The sequence below is a fragment of the Oncorhynchus tshawytscha genome, linkage group LG33 (genome assembly GCF_018296145.1).
Source record: "Oncorhynchus tshawytscha isolate Ot180627B linkage group LG33, Otsh_v2.0, whole genome shotgun sequence".
Lineage (NCBI taxonomy): Eukaryota > Metazoa > Chordata > Actinopteri > Salmoniformes > Salmonidae > Oncorhynchus > Oncorhynchus tshawytscha.
The window spans coordinates 49,302,378-49,313,384 of record NC_056461.1 but is presented as its reverse complement, the minus strand read 5'-3'; the positions used below and the strand labels follow the sequence as shown (position 1 = coordinate 49,313,384).

Below are 11,007 nucleotides of genomic sequence, written 5' to 3'. Positions count from 1 at the left end.
TATTATATAGTCCCCTATTCCCTATGTCGTCCACTATTATATAGTCCACTATTATTATATAGTAGCCTATTCCCTATGTAGTCCACTATTATTATATAGTAGCCTATTCCCTATGTAGTCCACTATTATTATATAGTCCCCTATTCCCTATGTAGTCCACTATTATTATATAGTCCCCTATTACATAGTCCACTATTATTATATAGTCCCCTATTCCCTATGTAGTCCACTATTATTATATAGTCCCCTATTCCCTATGTAGTCCACTATTAGTATATAGTCCCCTATTCCCTATGTAGTCCACTATTATTATATAGTCCCCTATTACATAGTCCACTATTATTATATAGTCCCCTATTCCCTATGTCGTCCACTATTATATAGTCCACTATTATTATATATTCCCCTATTCCCTATGTAGTCCACTATTATTATATAGTAGCCTATTCCCTATGTTGTCCACTATTATTATATAGTCCCCTATTACATAGTCCACTATTATTATATAGTCCCCTATTCCCTATGTAGTCCACTATTATTATATAGTAGCCTATTCCCTGTGTAGTCCACTATTATTATATAGTAGCCTATTCCCTGTGTAGTCCACTATTATTATATAGTAGCCTATTCCCTATGTAGTCCACTATTATTATATAGTCCCCTATTACATAGTCCACTATTATTATATAGTCCCCTATTCCCTATGTAGTCCACTATTATTATATAGTAGCCTATTCCCTGGGTAGTCCACTATTATTATATAGTAGCCTATTCCCTGTGTAGTCCCATATTATATAGTCTCCTATTCCCTATATAGTCCACAATTATTATATAGTCCCCTATTCCCTATATCGTCCACTATTATATAGTCCACTATTATTATATAGTAGCCTATTCCTTATGTAGTCCACTATTATATAGTCCACTATTATATAGTCCACTAGTATTATATAGTCCCCTACTCCCTATGTATTCCACTATTATATAGTCCCCTACTCCCTATGTAGTCCACTATTATTATATAGTACCCTATTCCCTATGTAGTCCACTATTATATAGTCCCCTACTCCCTATGTATTCCACTATTATATAGTCCCCTACTCCCTATGTAGTCCACTATTATATAGTCCACTGTATAGGGACTAAGGTGCCGTTAGGGACTCAGTCTGGATATTTAACAATGGCTGCTCATGCTGACTCATCAGAACTATACTAGACGTCTTCATGTGAGGAACATTATGCATTCTGTTTAGATGACCAGGATACCAGGTGAAACATTCTGTTTAGATGACCAGGATACCAGGTGAAACATTATGTTTAGATGAGCAGGATACCAGGTGAAACATTATGTTTAGATGACCAGGATACCAGGTGAAACATTTGCCTGAAGACTCAAACTGAATTCTCCCTCTATGTTCTCTACACACTTCAGTCTGAGACTGCCGTAATTGATTTAGTTTGTGCTGACAAAACGATAATCAAGCGATTTGGATTGTTTTTAAACCTATCAGAACATCAAAGCCAATGACACGTTTTCAAAACGCCGTTTTACCCACGTGTGTTCTGGCTCTGGGCCCAACCCATCGGTTTCTGGACCAATCAGTACAATTAGAGTGTTTTTCCATTCTAGAACTTGTCGGAGAGGGAGTCAGACCCAGACGATGAGTCTGCGTAGCCAGACAACTGGAAAAGGATACGTGTTCCATGTGGATTAATACAGGTATACACACACGCTCTCTCACTGGACAGTTTATTAGGCACACCCATCTAGTACTGGGTCAGACCCCCACCCGACCCCACTTTGCCTCCAGAACAGCCTGAATTCTTCGGGGGAATTCTACAAGGTGTCGGAGACTTTCCGCAGAGATGTTGGTCCATTCTGACATGATGGCAGCACGCAGTTTGCTGCAGATGCTCCATCTCATCCCGAAGATGCTCCGTTGGGTTGAGGTCTAGTTCTGCACACCACCGAGGTACTGCGCTGTTCTTTTTCCTGTTTTGTGGGACCGCCTGTTCCCTCGCACGATTCTTTCCCTTGTTCTCGGACGAGCTGTTTTCACCCACAGGACTGCCGCTCACTGGATGTTTGTCGAGGCGTTTTTCGGTAAACCCTAGACACTGTCGTGTGTGTGAAGCCCGGTTAAGGCGGCCGACGATCGTACCACGCTCAAAGGGTCGCTTAGGTCAATCGTTTTTGTCCCTTCTAACGTTCAATGGAACAGTAACTGAATGCCTTGATGCCTGTCTGCCTGCTTTATATAACAAGCCACGGTCACGTGACTCACTGTCTGTAGGAGGGAACCATTTATTTTGTGAACGTGGGTGGTGTACCTAATAAACTGTCTAGTGAGTGTTTACCTCATCCCATTAGTGAGTACAGTAAACACATGTTATATATGTGTGTATTTTACTCCTGTTATTCGGTTGACCAGGCTGTGCTGTAAGGTCAAAGGTTGACGTGTGCGGACCATGCTCAGTGATGAAGTTTCCCCTAGGTTCAGATCTAGGGTCAGTTTCCCCTAGGTTCAGATCTAGGGTCAGTCTAGGTACAGATCTAGGGTCAGTCTAGGTTCAGATCTAGGATCAGTTTCCCCTAGGTTCAGATCTAGGGTCAGTCTAGGTTCAGATCTAGGGTCAGTTTCCCTAAGGTACAGATCTAGGGTCAGTCTAGGTACAGATCTAGGGTCAGTCTAGGTTCAGATCTAGGATCAGTTTCCCCTAGGTTCAGATCTAGGGTCAGTCTAGGTTCAGATCTAGGGTCAGTTTCCCCTAGGTTCCGATCTAGGGTCAGTTTCCCCTAGGTACAGATCTAGGATCAGTTTCCCCTAGGTTCAGATCTAGGGTCAGTTTCCCCAAGGTAAAGATCTAGGGTCAGTCTAGGTTCAGATCTAGGGTCAGTCTAGGTACAGATCTAGGGTCAGTCTAGGTACAGATCTAGGATCAGTTTCCCCTAGGTACAGATCTAGGGTCAGTCTAGGTACAGATCTATGGTCAGTTTCCCCTAGGTTCAGATCTATGGTCAGTTTCCCCTAGGTTCAGATCTAGGGTCAGTTTCCCCTAGGTAAAGATCTAGGGTCAGTTTCCCCTAGGTACAGATCTAGGATCAGTTTCCCCTAGGTACAGATCTAGGGTCAGTCTAGGTACAGATCTATGGTCAGTTTCCCCTAGGTTCAGATCTATGGTCAGTTTCCCCTAGGTTCAGATCTAGGGTCAGTTTCCCCTAGGTAAAGATCTAGGGTCAGTTTCCCCTAGGTAAAGATCTAGGGTCAGTTTCCCCTAGGTAAAGATCTAGGGTCAGTCTAGGTTCAAATCTAGGGTCGGTCTAGGTTCAGATCTAGGGTCAGTTTAGGTACAGATCTAGGGTCAGTATAGGTTCAGATCTAGGTACAGATCTAGGATCAGTTTCCCCTAGGTTCAGATCTAGGGTCAGTCTAGGTTCAGATCTAGGGTCAGTTTCCCCTAGGTACAGACCTAGGATTCAGTTTCCCCTAGGTACAGACCTAGGATCAGTTTCCCCTAGGTACAGATCTTGGGTCAGCTTCCGCTTCCCCAAATCCGAACCTTAACCATTATTGGGGAAAATGCTGAACTGACCCAAGATCAGCATCTAGGGGCAACTTCTCCCTGCTCTGTGAAGCTCCTGTGTTTTAACCCCCGTGTGTGTGTGTGTGTGTGTGTGTGTGTGTGTGTGTGTGTGTGTACAGGGCCTTCAGAAAGTATTCACACTCCTTGACTTTTTCCAAATGTAGTTGTGTTACAGCCTGAATTTTTTTTAATGGATTAAATGTAGATGTTGTGTCACCGGCCTCTACACACACTACCCCATAATGTCAAAGTGGAGTTGTGTTTTTAGACATTTTTACAATCTAATTAAAAATGTAAAATCTGAGATGTCTTGAGTCAATAAGTATTCAACTCCTTTGTTATGGCCTAAATAAGTTCATGAGTAAACATGTCTTTAACAAGTCACCTAATAAGTTGCATGGACTCTGTGTGCAATAATAGTGTTTGACGTGATTTCTTCATGACTACCTCATCTCTGTACCCCACACATGTAATTATCTGCAAGATCCCTCAGTCGAGCAGTGACTTTCAAACACAGATTCAACCACAGAGACCATGGAGGTTTTCCAATGCCTCACAAAGAAGAGCACCTGTTGGTAGATGGGTAGAAAGGGAAAAGCAGACATTCAATATCCCTTTGAGCATGGTGCAGTTATTAATTACATGTTTGATGGTGTATCAATACACCCAGTCACTACAAAGATACAGGGATCCTTTCTGACTCAGTTGCCGGAGAGGAAGGAAACCACTCAGGGATTTCACCATGAGGCCAATGGTTTAAAACAGTTACAGAGTTTAATGACTGTGATAGGAGAAAACTGAGGATGGATCAACAACATTGTAGTTACTCCACAATACTAACCTAAATGATAGAGGGAAAAGAAGGAAGTCTGTACAGAATAAATATATTCCAAAACATGCTTCCTGTTTACAACAAGACACTAAAGTGAAACTGCCACAAATGTAGCAAAGCAATGAACTTTTTGTCCTGAATACAAAGTGTTGTGTTTGGGGCAAATCCAATACAACACATTACTGAGTACCATTTTCAAGCATGGTGGTGGCTGCATCATGCTATGGGTATTTTTGTCATTGGCAAGGACTGGGGAAATGGAATGGAGCTAAGCATAGGCAAAATCCTAGAGGGAACCCTGGTTCAGTCTGCTTTCCACCAGACACTGGGTGATGAATTCACCTTTCAGCAGGACAATAACCTAAAACACAAGGCCAAATATACACTGGAGTTACTTACCAAGACGACATTGAATGTTTCTGAGTGGCCTAGTTACAGTTTTGACTTAAATCGTCTTAAATCTCTGGCGAGACTTAAATGGTCGTCTAGCAATTATCAGCAATCAATTTGACAGAGTTTGAAGAATTTTTAAAAGAGTGATGGGTAAATGTTGTACAATCCAGGTGTGTAAAGCTCTTAGAGACTGACCCAGAAAGACTCACAGCTCTTAGAGACTGACCCAGAAAGACTCCCAGCTCTTAGAGACTGACCCAGAAAGACTCCCAGCTCTCAGAGACTGACCCAGAAAGACTCCCAGCTCTTAGAGACTGACCCAGAAAGACTCACAGCTCTTAGAGACTGGCCCAGAAAGACTCCCAGCTCTTAGAGACTGACCCAGAAAGACTTACAGCTCTTAGAGACTGACCCGGAAAGACTTACAGCTCTTAGAGACTGACCCAGAAAGACGCACAGCTCTTAGAGACTGACCCAGAAAGACTCACAGCTCTTAGAGACTGACCCAGAAAGACTCACAGCTCTTAGAGACTGACCCAGAAAGACGCACAGCTCTTAGAGACTGACCCAGAAAGACGCACAGCTCTTAGAGACTGACCCAGAAAGACGCACAGCTCTTAGAGACTGACCCAGAAAGACTCACAGCTCTTAGAGACTGACCCAGAAAGACGCACAGCTCTTAGAGACTGACCCAGAAAGACTCACAGCTCTTAGAGACTGACCCAGAAAGACGCACAGCTCTTAGAGACTGACCCAGAAAGACGCACAGCTCTTAGAGACTGACCCAGAAAGACTCACAGCTCTTAGAGACTGACCCAGAAAGACTCACAGCTCTTAGAGACTGACCCAGAAAGACGCACAGCTCTTAGAGACTGACCCAGAAAGACGCACAGCTCTTAGAGACTGACCCAGAAAGACGCACAGCTCTTAGAGACTGACCCAGAAAGACTCACAGCTCTTAGAGACTGACCCAGAAAGACTCACAGCTCTTAGAGACCGACCCAGAAAGACTCACAGCTCTTAGAGACTGACCCAGAAAGACTCCCAGCTCTTAGAGACTGACCCAGAAAGACTCACAGCTCTTAGAGACTGACCCAGAAAGAGCACAGCTCTTAGAGACTGACCCAGAAAGACGCACAGCTCTTAGAGACTGACCCAGAAAGACTCACAGCTCTTAGAGACTGACCCAGAAAGACTCACAGCTCTTAGAGACAGCTCTTAGAGACTGACCCAGAAAGAGCACAAAGACTCACAGCTCTTAGAGACTGACCCAGAAAGACTCACAGCTCTTAGAGACTGACCCAGAAAGACTCACAGCTCTTAGAGACCGACCCAGAAAGACTCACAGCTCTTAGAGACTGACCCAGAAAGACTCCCAGCTCTTAGAGACTGACCCAGAAAGGCTCCCAGCTCTTAGAGACTGACCCAGAAAGACTCCCAGCTCTTAGAGACTGACCCAGAAAGACTCCCAGCTCTTAGAGACTGACCCAGAAAGACTCACAGCTCTTAGAGACTGACCCAGAAAGACTCACAGCTCTTAGAGACTGACCCAGAAAGACTCACAGCTCTTAGTCTGACCCAGAAAGACTCCCAGCTCTTAGAGACTGACCCAGAAAGACTCCCAGCTCTTAGAGACTGACCCAGAAAGACTCCCAGCTCTTAGAGACTGACCCAGAAAGACTCACAGCTCTTAGTCTGACCCAGAAAGACTCACAGCTCTTAGAGACTGACCCAGAAAGACTCCCAGCTCTTAGAGACTGACCCAGAAAGACTCCCAGCTCTTAGAGAGACTGACCCAGAAAGACTTACAGCTCTTAGAGACTGACCCAGAAAGACTCACAGCTGTAATCGCTGCCAATGGTGATTCTAACATGTATTGAATACTTATGTAAATGAGATATTTCTATATTTATTCCAAAATAAATCTGCAAACATTTCTAAAAACATGTTTTTACTTTGTCATTTGAGGTATTGTTTGTATATGGGTGAGAAAATATATATATTTAATCCATTGTGGCTGTTACCCAACAAAATGTGGACTAAAGTCAGAGGGTCTGAATACTTTTGGGAAAACTGTAATACCAGAGAGAGAGAGAGAGTTAGAGAGTCAGAGAGTTATAATAGATACGAGAGGGAGAGAATGTGCGTCTGTCTGAGTTCGTACCGCTGTTTGAACATGTACGCCTCAATGAAATTAAATCCTGTCGCTAAGTGACACTTTTGTTTGTAAACATTTGTCTTGTAACGTGGACCGACGGGGCAGGAGACTTGGAACTGTCTCTATGACAACACGTATTACGTTGTAAATGCGACCGTAGAAACCTGTTGTACTGAAGTTAGCCGCTCCACACATACCTCCTGTAATTGACCGTCATGAACGAGAATGGAAGCAACACTTAAGTGTGTAGATTGTCTTTCTCTCTGCACGTAGCCTAGTGGTCAGAGCGTTGAGACTAATAACCCAAAGGTTGCCGGGTCGAATCCAAGAGCTGACAAGGTAAAGACAAATCTATCGTTCTGCCCGTGAACAAGGCAGTTCCCCGGTAGGCCGTCATTGTAAATAAGAATTTGTTCATAACTGACTTGCCTAGTTTAAATAAAAAATAATTGTTGGAAAATGACCCGCATTTCACTGTTAGTCTCTACACCTATTATTTTACGAAGAATGTGACAAATAAAATGTGATTTCGATTTAGTACTGTACATCCCTATAGCTTCATAGTGAAACACTCCTCTTCTTGTGGGACTGAGAACGCTAGAAACACACACAAATCAAATCAAATGTATTTGTCACATACACATGGTTAGCAGATGTTAATGCGAGTGTAGCGAAATGCTTGTGCAGTAATAACGAACAAGTAATCTAACTAACAATTCCAAAACTACTGTCTTATACACAGTGTAAGGGGATAAAGAATATGTACATAAGGATATATGAATGAGTGATGGTACAGAGCAGCATAGGCAAGATACAGTAGATGATATCGAGTACAGTATATACATATGAGATAAGTATGTAAACCAAGTGGCATAGTTAAAGTGGCTAGTGATACATGTATTACATAAGGATGCAGTCGATGATATAGAGTACAGTATCAACGTATGCATATGAGATGAATAATGTAGGGTATGTAAACATTATATTAAGTAGCATTGTTTAAAGTGGCTAGTGATATATTTTACATCATTTCCCATCAATTCCCATTATTAAAGTGGCTGGAGTTGAGTCAGTATGTTGGCAGCAGCCACTCAATGTTAGTGGTGGCTGTTTAACAGTCTGATGGCCTTGAGATAGAAGCTGTTTTTCAGTCTCTCGGTCCCAGCTTTGATGCACCTGTACTGACCTCGCCTTCTGGATGACAGCGGGGTGAACAGGCAGTGGCTCGGGTGGTTGATGTCCTTGATGATTTTTATGGCCTTCCTGTAACATCGGGTGGTGTAGGTGTCCTGGAGGGCAGGTAGTTTGCCCCGGTGATGCGTTGTGCAGACCTCACTACCCTCTGGAGAGCCTTACGGTTGAGGGCGGTGCAGTTGCCATACCAGGCGGTGATACAGCCCGCCAGGATGCTCTCGATTGTGCATCTGTAGAAGTTTGTGAGTGCTTTTGGTGACAAGCCGAATTTCTTCAGCCTCCTGAGGTTGAAGAGGCGCTGCTGCGCCTTCCTCACGATGCTGTCTGTGTGAGTGGACCAATTCAGTTTGTCTGTGATGTGTATGCCGAGGAACTTAAAACTTACTACCCTCTCCACTACTGTTCCATCGATGTGGATAGGGGGGTGTTCCCTCTGCTGTTTCCTCACCTCACCTGTTCAACTGGGTAGGGTTGTGATTGACATCCCCAGGCTAAAGGAGAAAGTGTCTGGTGGATTAGGGTTTTGAACGAAGGGAAATATATCTTTGACCATAATGACTCCATATATTGTTTTGTAACGACCCTGGGTTTATAATCGCGGAAATCGACTCTGTCGCACGAGCATGCATTTGCGGCACAGTCGACAGGGCGCCGGACCTCGGTCTAGAAGAAACCTGCTTCCCTGCCTGTTTCATTACAGTATATTTATAGTCTGATCATAATGATTCCATATATTACATAAAAAGCCGAATCCACTAGTTTGAAGGTTTGTCGACATACGTTTGTATATATAGTGTATCTCAGCTCGGATGTCGACCCACCACCTCAAGCGCAATATTTTGTATATTGTATATAGTGTATGTTTACATCTCTCAATTCAAAGGGCTTTATTAGCATGGGAAACATATGTTTACATTGCCAAAGCAAATGGAATAGACAATAAACAAAAGTTAAATTAACAAGGGAAACGTTAGTAAACATTACACTCACAAAAGTGTTGAAAGACATTTTAAGTCTTATATTATCGGCCATGTACAGTGTTGTAACAACGTGCAAGTAGTTGAAGTATGAAAGGGAAGGTAAATAAACAGATAAATATAGGTTGTATTTACAATGTTTCTGGTCCACTCGTTACCCTGTTCTCATGGCAACGGGCCACAGAGGTCTGCCTATGGCCGCCTGTCTCCATAGCATTGCTCACTGAGTCTGTACATAGTCAAAGCTTTTCTTAAGTTTGGGTCAGTCACAGTGGTCAGGTATTCTGCCACTGTGTACCATCTGTTTAGAGCCAAATAGCAGTCTAGTTTGCTCTGTTTTTTTGGTTGATTCTCTCTTTCTCTACCCTGCCTCCCTCTTCACACCTATAGAGTCTGTTAATGTGTTTGTTAGGGATGAGACCACACCCCCTCTGGGCCGAGCCTATAAACAGACAGGCTTTATAAACAATGCTACTCCTCTCTCTCTCCATGTCAATTCAATTCAAGGGGCTTTATTGGCATGGGAAACATGTGTTAACATTGTCAAACCAAGTGAAATAGATAATATACAAAAGTGAAATAAAAATGAACAGTAAATATTTAAACTCACAGAGGTTCCAAAAGAATAAAGACATTACAAATGTCATATTATGTATATATATATACAGTGTTGTAAAGATGTACAAATGGTTAATGTACAAAAGGGAAAATAAATAAACATAAATATGGGTTGTATTTACAATGGTGTTTGTTCTTCACTGGTTGCCCTTTTCTCGTGACAACAGGTCACACATCTTGCTGCTGTGATGGCACACTGTGGCACACTGTGACCTGTATGCTCTAATCGGCTGGCCCTTGCTATATATTCGTCGCCAGACCCACTAGCTCCAGGTCATCTATACGTCTTTGCTAGGTAAATCTCCGCCTTATCTCAGCTCACTGGTCACGATAACAACACCCACCCGTAGCACGCGCTCCAGCAGGTATATCTCACTGGTCATCCCCAAAGCCAACACCTCCTTTGGCCACCTTTCCTTCCAGTTCTCTGCTGCCAGTGACTGGAACAAATAGCAAAAATCACTGAAGCTGGAGACTTATATCTCCCTCACTAACTTTAAACATCAGCTATCTGAGCAGCTAACTGATTGCTGCAGCTGTACATAGCCCATCTGTAAATAGCCCATCCACCCAACTACCTACCTCATCCCCATATTGTTTTTTTATTTACTTTTCAGCTCTTTTTTTTACCCCTTTTTTCTCCCAATTTCGTGGTGTCCAATTGGTAGTTACAGTCTTGTCTAATCGCTGCAACTCCTGTACGGACTCGGGAGAGGCAAAGGTTCGAGAGCCGTGCGTCCTCCGAAACACAACCCAACCAAGCCGCACTGCTTCTTAACACAGCACCCATCCAACCCGGGAAGCCAGTCGCACCAATGTGTCGGAGGAAACACCGCACACCTGGCGACCTGGTCAGCGTGCACTGCACCCGGCCCGCCACAGGAGACACTAGTGCGCGATGAGACAAGACCCAAACCCTCCCTAACTCGGACGAAGCTGGGCCAATTGTGCGCCGCCCCACGGGCCTCCCCGTCATGGCCACCTGCGACAGAGCCTGGGCTCGAACCCAGAATCTCTGGTGGCACAGCTCTTTTTTCACTGCGATGCAGTGCCTTTAGACTGAGAGGCACCTTTCTGCTCTTTTGCACACCAGTATTTCTACTTGCACATCATCATCTGCACATCTATCACTCAGTGTTCATTGCTAAATTGTAATTATTTCGCTACTATGGCCTATTTATTGCCTTACCTCCATTTGCACACACTGTATATAGACTTTCTTTTCTTCTATTGTGTTATTGACTGTACAT

General features: G+C 43.6%; 1 protein-coding gene across 1 annotated transcript in view; it reads left to right on the top strand.

The window, feature by feature from the left end:
* Positions 1-3,427, top strand: part of proser1 (proline and serine rich 1) — a 42,018-nt gene extending 38,591 nt beyond the window's left edge. Inside the window, exons 13-14 of the mRNA XM_042311247.1 lie at positions 1-2,546; positions 2,746-3,427. The exon at positions 1-2,546 is cut by the window's left edge and continues 1,672 nt beyond it. The gene's annotated coding sequence lies outside the window, so the exon portion shown is untranslated. The remainder of the gene's footprint in view (positions 2,547-2,745) is intronic.
* Positions 3,428-11,007: the final 7,580 nt, after the last annotated feature.